General features: G+C 46.7%; 1 long non-coding RNA gene across 1 annotated transcript; it reads right to left on the reverse strand.

The window, feature by feature from the left end:
- Positions 1-5960: 5960 nt before the first annotated feature.
- On the reverse strand, positions 5961-11401 carry LOC148006063 (uncharacterized). The gene is made up of 3 exons (XR_015621153.1): positions 11273-11401; positions 7046-7195; positions 5961-6192 (listed from the first exon to the last, which is right to left on the reverse strand). It is a non-coding gene; the product is annotated as an uncharacterized LOC148006063 (long non-coding RNA).
- Positions 11402-14128: the final 2727 nt, after the last annotated feature.

Here is a 14128-nt window from a genome sequence, read left to right on the forward strand (position 1 = left end):
GCCGAGCCTGGGGAGGTCCCGGGGGAACGGTGCTGCTGTGTGGTTCGGGGGCCGCCTCTCCAGCAAGGAAATGAAAGGAACGCTTCTGGAGAGAGGGGAACGCGAGGATTAGAGCAAAGCGAGGCCGAAAGAGAGGGAAAGACTGCGCGAACGGGATGGGAAGATGGGGATGCTGGGAGAGGCTGACCCCGGGTGGGTGTGAGAAAGGGAAGCCAGGAATGGGAAATAGAAGACTAAATGCTATGTATTGCAGAACTGAAACTCAGAAGGGGTCAGTCAGAGACGCAAACAACGGAAAAAAAGGGCTCCCTCCATTCCCAAGTAGAGCATCCAGGAAGTCAGACACCAAGATTTCTATTAGAGCAGGTTCAAATTTGGTGAGAGAATTATTAAAAGATACATTTGGGGCCAGAACAACTGGCAATACTGTTTGTCACCTGTTTGGTTGGAGTCCCCAGCTCCCCTACCCCCAGTAAATTCCAATTTTCTCTCTCTCTCCCTCCAACCCCGCCCACTTAGAAAGCCTCAGAACAGAAAAAGGCGCCAAAAAACCCAGTCCCGAATTCTTGACTGTCCTAATCCACCTCATCTGAAGTCACCAGCTACCCAAATCTCTCCCTCTCCCTTGATGACCCCAGCCCAGCCTGTGGTAGACACATCATTTTTATTGCCTACACTCTTATTGAAAACTTACCAGCCATAGTCTGCCCCTGATTTATTCCGGTACTCTGAGGCTGGTGGTCTCGCCTGGGAGCCCATTCCCAAATAAACATGCCTTTTTTATTTTTTTAATTCGTCTTGAATTGACTTAGTTCATTGGGGGAAAAACTATCATCAACCTGAGTTCTATCCCCTGGCCCAAAATAGGAGAGAACCAATTCTCCCAAGTTTTGACCTCTACATGCACATAGTGGCCTTCACGTCTACCCCTACTAAGGGAATGAGGTGGTTATCCTTCATAGTGTTCTGAGGAGGGAGAGCCACAGAATTACCTCAAGTTTGAGACAAGTCTGGCCTACATACACAGCTCCAGGCCACCTAGGATATCGAAGGGACACCCTGTCCCCCAAAAGCAAACTAAGAAGCTTCTCAGGTCGCTGGCATACACACAGTCCTAGCACGGGTTAGACTGAAGCATTCTGTTGCCACCTTCCGTTTATTCTGTAAAACAGTGAGTACGGGCCCAGTCTTAGACCATGTTGGCTGTCTAGTTCTCAGAGCTCCTACTACTGGTATGAATGCTAGTCTTTCACTACGGATCCTATTGCCCTCTCTCAAAAAGACAAACGCGTTTTCTTCCCTTAACATTTTCACCGTAGAGTCCTGGCTGTCCCAGGACTCACTCTGAAACCCCAGGGTAGCTTTCAACTCACAGCAATTCAGTCTTAATCTTCAGAATGCTGGAACAACAGGACACAAATCACCATGAGACAGACACTACTGCTCTAATACCTCACAGTCTCCAGGGTATTCCCTTCATCCTGGGGTGATGTATGCAGATGGAGCCCAAATCTCTCCCATGAACAGTCTGAGGCAGAGACGTCAAGATGGCTAAGCTGCTTAGACTGTTGTCAGGCCTGATGATCTGAGTCAATCTCCAAGACCACATGCTGGGAGGAGAAAACTGACTCTCAAAAGCTGTCCCCTGATCTATGCGTGTGTGCCATGGAACAATACACACATGTGCACAGACAAAAAATTAAGATCTAAGCAAAACTTTAAAAAATATCTATTAACAGGGCTGGAGAGATGGCTCAGTGGTTAAGGGCACCGACTGCTCTTCCAGAGGACCTGAGTTCAATTCCCAGCAACCACATGGTGGCTCACAACCATCTGTAATGGGATCTGATGCCCTCTTCTGGTGTGTCTGAAGACAGCTACAGTGTACTCATAGATAATAAATAAATAAATAGATCTTTAAAAAAAATCTATTAACATAGTTTTTAAGATGTCAAGTGACTTAAAAGGTTGGTGGGGTTTTTTTTTTTGGTTTTTGTTTTTGTTTTTGTTTGTTTTTTTTTGTTTGTTTGTTTCTTTTTAGTTTGGATTCGTTTAGCTCTTGTTCAGGGTTCTTACTATGTATGTAGCCCTGGCTAGCCTGGAACTTTATTTGGAGACCAGACCAGCCTATCCCCCTCTGCCCCTCTCTGTCTCTCTCTCTCTGCCCCTCTGCCCCTCTCCCTCTGCCTCTGCCCCTAGAGTGCTAGGATATGCCACCACAGCCACCTGAAAAAGATCTCTAAAATGTAAATTTATAAATTTTATCTCTGTTTTAGTCACCTAACTACTTGTCTCTAACATTTGTGTTTGAACCACTCATTAAAGCTACCCAGAGAAAGCATTGAAAAAAGGCCATCCCCAAATATTTCGCCTTGATATATTGATTACCAATAGGCCATCAGGTTAAAGTTTTCTGAATTTCCCTAACCTGCCCAAAGACAGAGCTTTCAATAAGAACTCAATTGTCATCAGTTCTTTCCCCGGGAAGTTCTAACAGGAACTTTTACCACAGGAGGGGAGACTTCCCCACACAAAGATTTTTCTTTTTTTTTTTTTTTTTTTTTTTTTTTTTTGGTTCTTTTTTTCGGAGCTGGGGACAGAACCCAGGGCCTTGCGCTTCCTAGGTAAGCGCTCTACCACTGAGCTAAATCCCCAGCCCCACAAAGATTTATTACAAATTATCACACCCTTTTTTTCTGAACAGGGCTTCATTTGTCCCAGACTGGCCACTATGTAGCCAAAGATGATCTTGACTTCTTTTTTTTTTAAAGATGGATCTATTTATTTTATGTATGTGAGTACATTGTCCCTGCCTTCAGACAGTGTCTGTGTAGCTGTGTGTCTGTCTGTCTGTCTGCCTGTGTGAGTCGACACGTGTGCTGGTACCAATGAAACCAGAAGAGGACATCATCATTAGGACCCCTGGAGCTGGACTTACAGGAGATTGTGAGCTATCCAAAGTGCATACTAGAAAAAGGAATTCATCCTGTTTTGCTTTTTGAGACAATCTCACTTCAAAACCATCCTGGCCATGAACTTGCCTTCCTGCCTCTGTTTCTTGGGTGCTGGGATTATGAGCATGAGTCACCCCCTGACTTCTAGGGAACCCCGAATTCCTCTACCCGAATCATTTACTCTGAGGATCTCTCTTCACCCTCTAACCATCATAGTCACTCGTCTTCGGGTTTCTATTACTGTGAAGAGGCACTGTGACAGACTGTGGCAATGCTTATAAAAAAAAAAAAAAAACAAAACATTTAATTTGGGCTGGCCTATGGTTTAGAGGTTTAGTCCATTAACATCATAGCAGAAAGAGAGGGAACCACTGGACCTGGCTTGAGCATCTGAAACCTCAAAGCCCATCCCCAACAGGGCCACGCCTACTCCAACAAGCCACACCTAATAGTACCACTCCATGAGTCTATGAGGGCCATTCCTATCCAAACCACCATTACTACACCACCACAGTATAAGGGACCCTTATTCTTGTCTTGCTTGATGACTGGTCTAATTCCTTTTTATATTAGATCTTAGAGTTTCTTAGAGCCAAGCAAAACCTAAAAAGAAAACACCGTAGAATTGTACTGTGTGAAGACCCTAGTATATTTTGTTCTGCATGAACTTTATTTTTCTTTTTAAAAGATTTCAGCTTAGGTTTGTGATACACACCTTTAGTCTCAGGATTGCAGGGGCAGAGCCAGGCAGATATCTGAGTTTAAGGCCAACCTGATCTACATTGCCGAGTTCCAAGCCAGCCAAGTCTTCATGGACCCCATCTCAAAAATCATTTTATTGTGTGCCTGTGTGCATGTACATGTGTATGCACAGGACCTGTAGCGTCCAGAAGGGGGCCTCTGGTTCCTTGGGGCTAGGGTCACAGCATTTGTGAGCCACCCAATGTGGGTGCTAGGATCTGAACTTCTGTTCTCTGTGAGAGTGGCAAGTCCTCTTTAGCACTGAGCTGTCTCTCCAATCCCATGAATGTTTTCATGACACTGATGGACGACCTATGGCAAGTACCGTCTTCCATGACCAGTTGGTCCTTTCATGGAAGATTTGCCATTGAGCACGATGCTACTTCTTTTTTTTTTTTTTTTTTTTTTTTGGTTCTTTTTTTTTTTTTTTTTTTCGGAGCTGGGGACCGAACCCAGGGCCTTGCGCTTCCTAGGTAAGCGCTCTACCACTGAGCTAAATCCCCAGCCCCTACGATGCTACTTCTTAATGTTCTCACTAGTCAGGCTGTGGTTTTGGCTCTCTGAGGTCTCCTTGACCATCTAGCCAATAAATCCCCCGTAGGAAAGTGAAGCAAAGAGGGACTGGAAATACAGCTCAGCGGTAGAATGCTTGAATGTGTGAGGCCCTAGATGCTGTCCCTAGTACAGCAGAGAGAAAACTGGAGTTCACATCGTCTTGGTGCCATTTATTGTCTGTTTCTATATCCAGACAGGCATTTTCCTTATAAGACCCTGTAACATTCATGCTTACGTCTTGACTGCAATTTTTTTTTTTTTTTTTGGACAGGATCTCACTCTGTAGCCCTACCTGGCCTGCCTGGAACTTGCAATCTAGACCAGATTCCCAGATTGGTCTAGAGCATCAGATCCCATTACAGATGGTTGTGAGCCACCATGTGATTGCTGGGATTTGAACTCAGGACCTCTGGAAGAGCAGTCAGTGCTCTTAATCACTGAGCCATCTCTCCAGTCCTGAATTTTTTGTTTTTAAGCATGTGTGCATGTGTGTGTGTGTGTAGGTATGTGCACATAAATACAGTGCCCACAGAAGCTGGAAGACAGAGTAGGAGACCCTGGAACTAGACTTACGGAGTTTGTAAGATGCCCTATGTGAGTTCTGGGAATTGATCTTGAGTTTCTGCAGGAACAGAAGGTGGTTTGTTCTTGTTTTATTTTGTTTATTTGTTTGCTTTTCAAGACAGGAATTCTCTGTGTAGCCTTGGCTATCCTAGAATTCTCTGAAGACCAGGCTGGCCTTGAACTCATAGATCTGCCTGCCCCTGCCTCCCGAGTGCTGGGATTAAATCGTGTGCCACTGTCTCGAAGGCCTCTCCAGCCTCTAAAATCTACTTTTTTATTCTAATTCTGTGTATATATTTGGGGCACCTTTGGAACGTGTAAGACTCTTAATTGGCTTTTTTTTTAAAAGATTTATTTATTTATTTTGTAAATGAGTACACTGTAGCTGTCTTCAGACACACCAGAAGAGGGCGTCGGATCCCATTACAGATGGTTGTGAGCCACCATGTGGTTGCTGGGATTTGAACTCAGGACCTCTGGAAGAGCAGTCGGTGCTCTTAACCACTGAGCCATCTCTCCAGCCCCTTAATTGGCTTTTATTTGTGGTCCTAGACTCAGGCAACATCTTATTCCATAAAATAGAGTGAGTGTTCCCTTCTCGAAGAATGGATTCTGATAATTGTGATGAATAATGTAACATGACAAGCGCCAAAATGTGGGTGAAAATGAAGTGCTACTGGAGTTGAGAGCGGAAGGTGGGTTCTAATCAGGGGAGGGTAAGTTCCCGGAGGGAGGGTGTGGGAATAAGTGTGCAGGGATGAAATGTGAGACTCGCTGTCAGGGCTGGGAGTAATCCAATTTCAGAGCAGAGGAATAGGTAAGTAGGTTGAGAGAGCAAATTCCAGAGGAGGGGACAGGGAGAGGAGGATTTATAGGTCCCCTGCAATTCCCGTGCGCCTCCATCCATGAAAATCCTGCTTGGGTGGTGGAGTTTCAGCTGGCTGGCTTGTCCTTGCTCTGTAATGAGATGCCCAGATAGAGGAATCTTGAACTGAGGCTGATAACACTTTGATAAAGATGTGGCTGGGAAGGAGCTGAGAGGTGCTTTCTGTGGGTTTTCAAGACTGGCACCGCTCTTCATTGCATATCAGAACATCATGCAATACCCTTTATTTTACAGTTAAAGAACAACCAAGCGGCAGTCCAGGTTGACGCCATATCTTTATTCGTTTGACAGTAGAATTGGGAGCAGGGGGAGCGTGAGGTCTTTTTCCTAGTGAGAACACAGACTTAAACCTCTGAGCAGCTTAATTGTGGAGGCCGATGTTGTCCTAGGGGCGGGGCCGATGCGGGGTTTTCCTCAGCAGGGAAGCAGACTCCCTCCCCTGAAGCAAAGCAGTCTGGACTTCCACAGGTTCAGCCGAGGGTTAACCACCTCCTGAAAAGAAAAGAAAAGGCAAAGTAGTGCAAACCCAGCTGTGGTGGCTTGAATACTCTGTCCCCTACAGTCTCAGACATTTGAATGCATGGTCTCCAGTCGGTGCTGCTGTTTAGAGAGGCTTAGGTGGTGTGCCCCGTTTGAGGAAGTGTGTCACTGGAGGGGGGCTTTGAGAGTTTAAAGGACTCATTCAGTTTCTGGCTCACGGTCTGCCTTGTGCCTGGAATTCTCTGTGAATTCTCTCGGCTGTTCCTACCACCTCAGCACACTTCCTGACCATGATAGTAATAGACTCTTATCCCTCTGAAACCCAAAAGAACCGTTAAAAAACCCCTTCCTCCCCTAAGTTGCCTTGGCTATGATGTTTATCACAGCCACAGTACAATACCCAACGCTTACTCCTACACCCGTAGGGCCTAGTGAGGCTTTCAAGGTGCTTCCGGCTGCTACGGACCCGAGAGGCATGGCCTCAGGTCTCTATCCTTTTCACCGGTTTTTAACTACACCTTGTTTTGGAGGTGGGGAAATTCCAAAAAGCCAGGGTGTTTTGTTTCCTTTCTATCCTGTTCCCTCCCAGTGCAGCTCCTCAGAGCTGTTTACCTGCTGGGTGAATCTGCCTGCTATTTAACTTCCTTCTGCCCCCTCCTCTTTCATCAAACAGATACTAACAATACCCATCTGAGGGCTCCGGGGTTCAAAGAGTCAGTGTCAGTAAAGCACACAGCAGGGGGGTGGAGGGGATGGGGGGATGGGGTGGAGCCCGGGAATTAGGAGCTGTTTGACAGGTGATCATCAAAGCCATTGTTAGTGCTACTGTAAACATTTATCTAGTGCCTTTGCCCTGCAGACTTACCCTTTCTCTTGGGTTCCTAATGTGAGGGTGAGGCTTGCGGTGTTTGACCTCCGTGATCTTCCTGGTGGTGGGGGCATCTTTGTCTCCATACTTCCCCTTCATTTCAGCAAGGAGAGTTTCTCTTCCAAGCAAGGAGTTCCACTGTTCAGTCTGGAAATGAAATGCCTACTTGGTGCCAAATCCGTGGCATGAGACATGGCAAGGGACGTGGAAAGTGGGCATTGATTAAGAGAAGCCCTGTTGTCACAGAGGAGACAGCTTGTTAACCAAGCCAAGCATGGGCGCTCACATTGACTGACCTCAGCACTCTGGAGGCTGAGACAAGAGGACTGAAAATTTGAGGGCAGCTAAGTTTACAATAGTGAGTTGCAGGCTCACCTGAGCTACATAACAAGAAAGACTAAAACAGCAATAAAGGGTGGGGGATATAGGCCAGTAATCCAAAGCTTGCCCACCATGTTCAAGACCCTGGGTTCATTCTGAGCACTGTAGCAGGATGGGGCCCAGGGGCAGTCTTGATAAAAGTGTACAAAGAGCTGTGGGAATCAAAGGGAGAGGAGACCAACCTCTTGGAATCCAGACCCAGGAAGAGCAGCATAGGCACATATTTTACCTACCAGGGTGGACTCGCCTCCAGGTTCTCCCAGCATCCCTCAGTCCCTACCTGTTACAGGGCGTGGCTGCTGTGCCTGCCCTCTGCCTGAACGCTCTAGCTAGGGGCTGGGCTTTCCCTCCCCCAGAAGCTCCCCTCTATATAATCCAGGCACTTGGGTCTCTCTCTTTCCTTCCTTTCCTCCCTCTTTCTTCCCCCCTTCCCCTTTCCGTTCTTTTTCCCTCCCCTTCTCCTCACTCTGCTTCCCCTTCCCCTTCCTCTAATTTGACTTGAATTAATTCATTTCACTGTCTAGGAGCTAGGGAAGTGTTTGGGAAGTTGCCAGGTAGGGTGGGAGCAGGGTATGTCCCAGTTCTGCCCCCAGGAGAGCTTAGTCCCAACCCGGGTTCCCTTCCAGAGTTCTCAGCTTTGGAATTTAGAGCTCTAGCTCGGACTTCTGAGTTGCAAACCCAGAATCATGGGTGTTTCAGGAGCTCTTCAATCTCAGCATCCCCGGGAGGAAGCCACTTACAGTGACTGGTAGCACTCTTTCAGGGCACAAACAACAGCTTCACGGAGTTTTCACTGTGAAGTTTTTCCTGTTTCCAGGACTGCTTCTGCGTCTCACCTAGAGAGAGTGCTCAGCCAGCTAGACTGCAGGGGCTGCTCCGTGTCTGTCTCCCTCCAGTCCTCACGGAAGCCATCCTTGGTAAGGGGCAATGGGCAGAGGCGTTGGGATCAGAGAAGAGATCAAAGGCATGTGCCACTGTGCCCGGCCTCTCTTTTTCATGTATGTTAAAATATGGAACTTTGGGCTGGTTGTGGTGGCACATGCCTTTACCCAGTCCTCAGAAAACTGAGGCAGGCAGAGCTCTGTGATTTGGGAGGCCAGCCTGGTCTACATATTGAGTTCCAGGCCAGCGAAGATTACATAGTAAGGTTCAAATGAACTAACAGTCAAGCAAGCTAACTAGCTAATGGAACCATTAGTGGATGGTCTCATAATATAATAAAGCAGGGCTAGGGGGACGGCTGTTCCAGGGGAAGGAAGGACGTTCCCAGCACCCACATCAGGCAGTTCACAACCGGGATTTTATGTGCCCTTCCAACCTCAGCAGGCAACTACTCTTGTGTGGACATACAAGCACACATGGTCTTTAACCATGACAGTAATAAATTACATTAAACCAGCTTCTGCTTCCCACGTGCTGACGTCAAGGGCCTGAGCCACCTTGCCCAGCCCTGCCTCTGCACTCTTTTTTTTTTCCCCTTTTTTTTTTTTTTTTTTTTTTTTTGGAGCTGGGGACCGAACCCAGGGCCTTGTGCTTGCTAGGCAAGCGCTCTACCACTGAGCTAAATCCCCAACCCCCTGCCTCTGCACTCTTAAGTCCTCCTGTCCAAAAAAAAAAAAAAAAATCCTCCTGTCATTTACCCCGCAGTGTGGAAAATCCCACTCAGATTTCTCAGCCTCTGCTGCTGCTGCCTCTATCGGAGAACACATTATTTGGCCTCTAAATCTAAAAATTCCCACCCTTACACTTTGTTCACTATTCTCAGCCCAGAAATCGGCACACTAAATTCACAATGCAAGTCTGGGAGTTGGGCCTTTTAGCTCACACGTGTAATTCTAGCACTTCGGAGGCTAAGACGGGGTTGGACCTAAATTTAAATTCTAGGATAGCCTGGGCTGCAGAGTAGAAACCTGGCTTACAACAAAAGTTTCAGTCAGGGTTACTTTTACTGTAATGAAACCCCATGACCACAGCCAACTGGAGAAAGAAAAGGTTCATTTGGGTAACATATCCTGAATCACAGTCTGCTGAGGGAAACAAAGCAGGAACCTGGAGGCAGGAGCTGATGCAGAGGTCATGGAGGCTGCTGCTTACTGGTTTGCTTCCCCTGGCTTGCTCAGCCTGCCTTCTTATAGAACCCAGGACCACCAGCCCAGGGATGGCCCCTACTTACAATGAGCTGGGCCCTTCCCCACCAACTACTGATAAGTTATTTTTTCACTGGTAAAGTGAGCCAATTTGAGCCAGATTATAGTATATAAAGGCAGATTTATTGGGAAGTTGCTCTCAGATGAGTTCGCTGGTTCCCATCTAAGCCAAGAAGGTTGCCATGGGGAGGAAGACACAGGAGAGGGGGAAGAGAAAGATCCTGTCCTTGCTGGGAGAGAAAAAATGCAGAGAAGGGAGAGAAGAGAGAGGGAGGAGAGACTGGAAATGTCTGGATCATAGAGGAAAGAGCCAGTGGGGAAGGGGAGGCCTCAGGACTGGAAAGTTCAGGGTAGAGGGCAGGGTATGCCAGGTAGGGACTGAGGGATCCTGGGAAAGCATGAAGGCCAGTCCACCTTGGTATGTTAAATATTCACCACAGCTGTTTGACCCAGGTCTGAATACCAACAATTACTAATTAAGAAAATCTCTACGGGCTTGCCTGTCACCTGATCTCACAGGGTTTTGTTTTTCTTTTTTTTTTTTTTTTTTTTTCCGGAGCTGGGGACCGAACCCAGGGCCTTGTGCTTGCTAGGCAAGTGCTCTACCACTGAGCTAAATCCCCAACCCCAGGGTTTTGTTTTTCAACTGAAGTTTCCTCCTTTCAGATGACTTTAGGTTGTGACAAGTTGACATAAAAGTAATTAGGACAATACTCAAAATGCAAACCGGAATTTATATTTCAATCTCCCTTGTGTGTGTGTGTGTGTGTGTGTCTGTCTGTCTGTCTGTCTGTCTGTCTGTCTGTCACAGGTCAGACAGCATTGGATATCCTCCTCAATGGTTTTCCTGAACCTGGAGCTCTAAGACTGACTAGACTGGCTTTCCAGGGATCCTCCTGTCACTGCCTCCCAAGAGCTGGGGACTAGACATGTGTCCCTGTACTTGATATTTTATGTGAGTGGCAGGGATCTGAACTCAAATCCTCCTGCTCATTTGAGAAGCACTTTCCCAACAAACCATCTTCCCACTCTCTTTTTTTATATATATTTTATTTATTTATTATATATGAGTACACTGTAGCTGTCTTCAGACACACCAGAAGAGGGCATCGGATCCCATTACAAATGGTTGCGAGCCACCATGTGGTTGCTGGGATTTGAACTCAGGACCTCTAGAAGGGCAATTGGTGCTCTTAACCGCTGAGCCATCTCTCCAGCCCCATCTTCCCACTCTTTAGTTCTCTTTTATACACAGACATGTAGACATAGACACAGAGACACACACAGAGACACACACATATACACACATACCCACACAGACACACACACACACAGAGACACACACAGACACACTCAGACACACACACACAGCCACACACAGAGAGATACACATACACACACAGCCACATATAGACAAACACACAAACGCACACAGACACGCAGTGACATGTAGACATGGACACACATACCCACACAGACACACACATGCACACGCACAGACACACACACACACACACACACACATACAGACACACATGGCACACACACAGAGATGCAGACACACACACAGCCACACACAGACACACAGACACATACACATACAGACACACATGGCACACACACACACAGATGCAGACACAGACACAGACACATGCACATGCACGTACACACGCACACAGACACAGACACCGTTAACCTTTTCGGGAGCATTGCGTGTTTGATCTGGTCCTGCCTGCATGGCTGTCCCTGCCTGGCTTGCTTCCTTCCTGCTAGTAGCACCTCAGTTCCTGTGTTCAGCAACCCTGGCTTTTTCAGTTCCTTAATCAAGCCGGCCTCCTGCCTGCCTCCCACACGCTGCACGCTCAGCCCCAGACTCCCTCTCTGTTCCTTTCCCCACCCAGCTCAGCTCTGTCTGGGACTCTTTTCTATCCTCCCGACACATCCACAGCCTCTTCTCTGGGAGGGGGCAGCTCACAAGGGCAGGACAGCTTCGCTTACATTGTTCTGTGCAGAGTCCTCCCCTGTAGAAGCAAGCTCTCTACTGCAGACTTACACTTTCACCCACCGTGAGTTGTTTGTTTTGTTTTTTTTAATTCTTTGACACCTTCCTCCATACTAAATGCATTTTGATTATATGTACCCCATTATCCTCATCTCTCCTCCTAGTCCCTCTGAACCCCTTCTTCTCAGCAAAGTCTAGTAGTTTTTCTTGATGAGGAGGAAACACCTCACCAAACCTTTGGCCTGTAGATGGTAATGCAAACTCCCCAGGGAAGCACACATCAGCCTATGTCCTTAAGCGTTTGAATTAATGACCGCTGTGGTCTAGAGGGAGCATTCCAGCTGTGGGGTCAGAGAAGAGGCTGAGGACGGATGCAGGCTAAACGCAATGGCAGTTAGACGCTCCCAGGAAGAAAAAGGAGTTCATATTCAAGTTGAAGACACCCGGACACTGACTCTGGGTTCCCTTAGCCTGGGCTAAGTTAGCCAGTCTTAGGATCAAAGATAGGATTAGGGCTAGCTTCAGGAGATAGGGTCCATCTTCTGTCATCAGAACTTCTGTTTGAGGTCTGTGAGAAGAAAGGCAAAATAGGAAGTTGACTGATGCTTGGCTGATCGAAGAACCAACTGGAATTTCAATGAGATAATACCTTCTAGCCACCCACCCACCCCGGCCTTTCCATTATTCTTCACAAAGAGAAAGGGGAGGCTGTTGTGTTTTCTTCATAGGAAATAGACAATCAGGGGTGCTGGAGAGATGGCTCAGCAGGTAAGAGCACTGTCTGTTCTTCCAGAGGTCTTGAGTTCAAGTCCCAGCAACAACATGGTGGCTCACAACCATCTGTAATGAGATCTGATGCCCTCTTCTGGTGGGTCTGAAGACAGCTACAGTGTACTTATGTATAATAAATAAATCTTTAAAATAAATAAATAAATAAATATTTGGGCTGAAAGATGGCCCAGTGGTTAAGAGCACTGACTACTCTTTCAGAGGTCCTGAGATCAATTTCCAGCAACCACATGGTGGCCCACAACCATCTGTAATGAGATCTGATGCCCTCTTCTGGTGTGTCTGAAGACAGCAATAGTGAGTGTACTTTTATACATTAAATAAATAAATCTTAAAAAAAAAAGAAATGGACAATCTAGGAGTATCTTTTTGTTTGAGAGAGGGTCTCACTGTGTAGCCCTGGCTGGTCTGGAACTTTCTGGAACTTTCTTTTCACACCAGACTAGTCTTGAATTCACAGAGATCCATTTGTCTCTGCTTCCTACATACTTGGATTAAACACCATGCCTGGGTTATTTATTTATTTATTTATTTATTTATTTATTTTAAAAGATTTATGTGGGGTTGGGGATTTAGCTCAGTGGTTAGAGCGCTTGCCTAGCAAGTGCAAGGCCCTGGGTTCGGTCCCCAGCTCCGAAAAAAAAGAATTAAAAAAAAAAAGCAAAAAGATTTATGTATATTATTTATGTATACAGTGGTCCATCTGCATGTATGCTGCAGGCCAGAAGAGGGCATCAGACCCCATTACAAATGGTTGTGAGCCACCATGTGGTTGCTGGGATTTGAACTCAGGACCTCTGGAAAAGCAGACAGTGCTCTTAACCACTGAGCCATCTCTCCAGCCCTCATTTATTTATTTTGAAACTGAATCTCACACTGTAGGTAATGCTGGCCTGGATCCCTGATGGCTCAGTCTGTGAGTCCTGGCTGTTCCTCTAGAGGAACTAAGTTCAATTCCCAGCAGGGCACAAAAGAAAATCTGTAACTCCAGTTCCAGAGCCTTTGAAGCTTCCTTCTGGATTCTCTGAATTCCAGGCGTGAACATAGTATATAGATGCAAGTAAAACATACACGAGAGAGGGGGGAGGGGAGAGGGAGGGGAACAGGGAGAAGGAGGGAGAGAGAAAAACCACACAGAGAGAGGTAGGGGGGAAGAGAGAAATAGGGAAAAGAGGAAAATTTGTATTCTTCAAGCAACCGATGGCAATGGGGATACAGGTAAGAGAACTGACAGCTGTCAATCACTCGGTATGGTATATGCTAACGTGAGAGTAAGGACAAGAGCCTGGAAAGATGACCCAGCTCTTAGGAGCACTTGATGATTTTGCCAAGGACCCATAGCGAGTTCCCAGCTCCCATGTAATGGTTTACAATCACCCTCCAGTTCCAGGGGATCTGGCGCCCTCTTCTGGCTACTGCTGGCACTGCCTACATGTGGTGCTCAAACATACCTGCAGGCCATAAAAGAAGAAAAAGAGTCTTTTTTAAAAGGTGGTTTTGTCGGTCCCCAGCTTCCAAAAAAAAAAAAAAAAAAAAAAAAAGTGGTTTGGTGGCTGGAGAGCTGTCTTAGCGGTTAAGAGCACTGACTGCTCTTCCAAAGGTTCTGAGTTCAATTCCCGGGATCTGATGCCCTCTTCTGGTGTGTCTTAAGACAGCAACAATGTACTCACATACACAAAGAAATCTTTAAAAAAGGGGGGGCGGGGTTGGGGATTTAGCTCAGTGTAGCAAGCACAAGGCCCTGGGTTCAGTCCCCAGCTC

Source organism: Rattus norvegicus, chromosome 5 (assembly GCF_021556685.1).
Source record: "Rattus norvegicus strain SHRSP/BbbUtx chromosome 5, alternate assembly SHRSP_T2T, whole genome shotgun sequence".
In the NCBI taxonomy this organism is placed as follows: domain Eukaryota; kingdom Metazoa; phylum Chordata; class Mammalia; order Rodentia; family Muridae; genus Rattus; species Rattus norvegicus.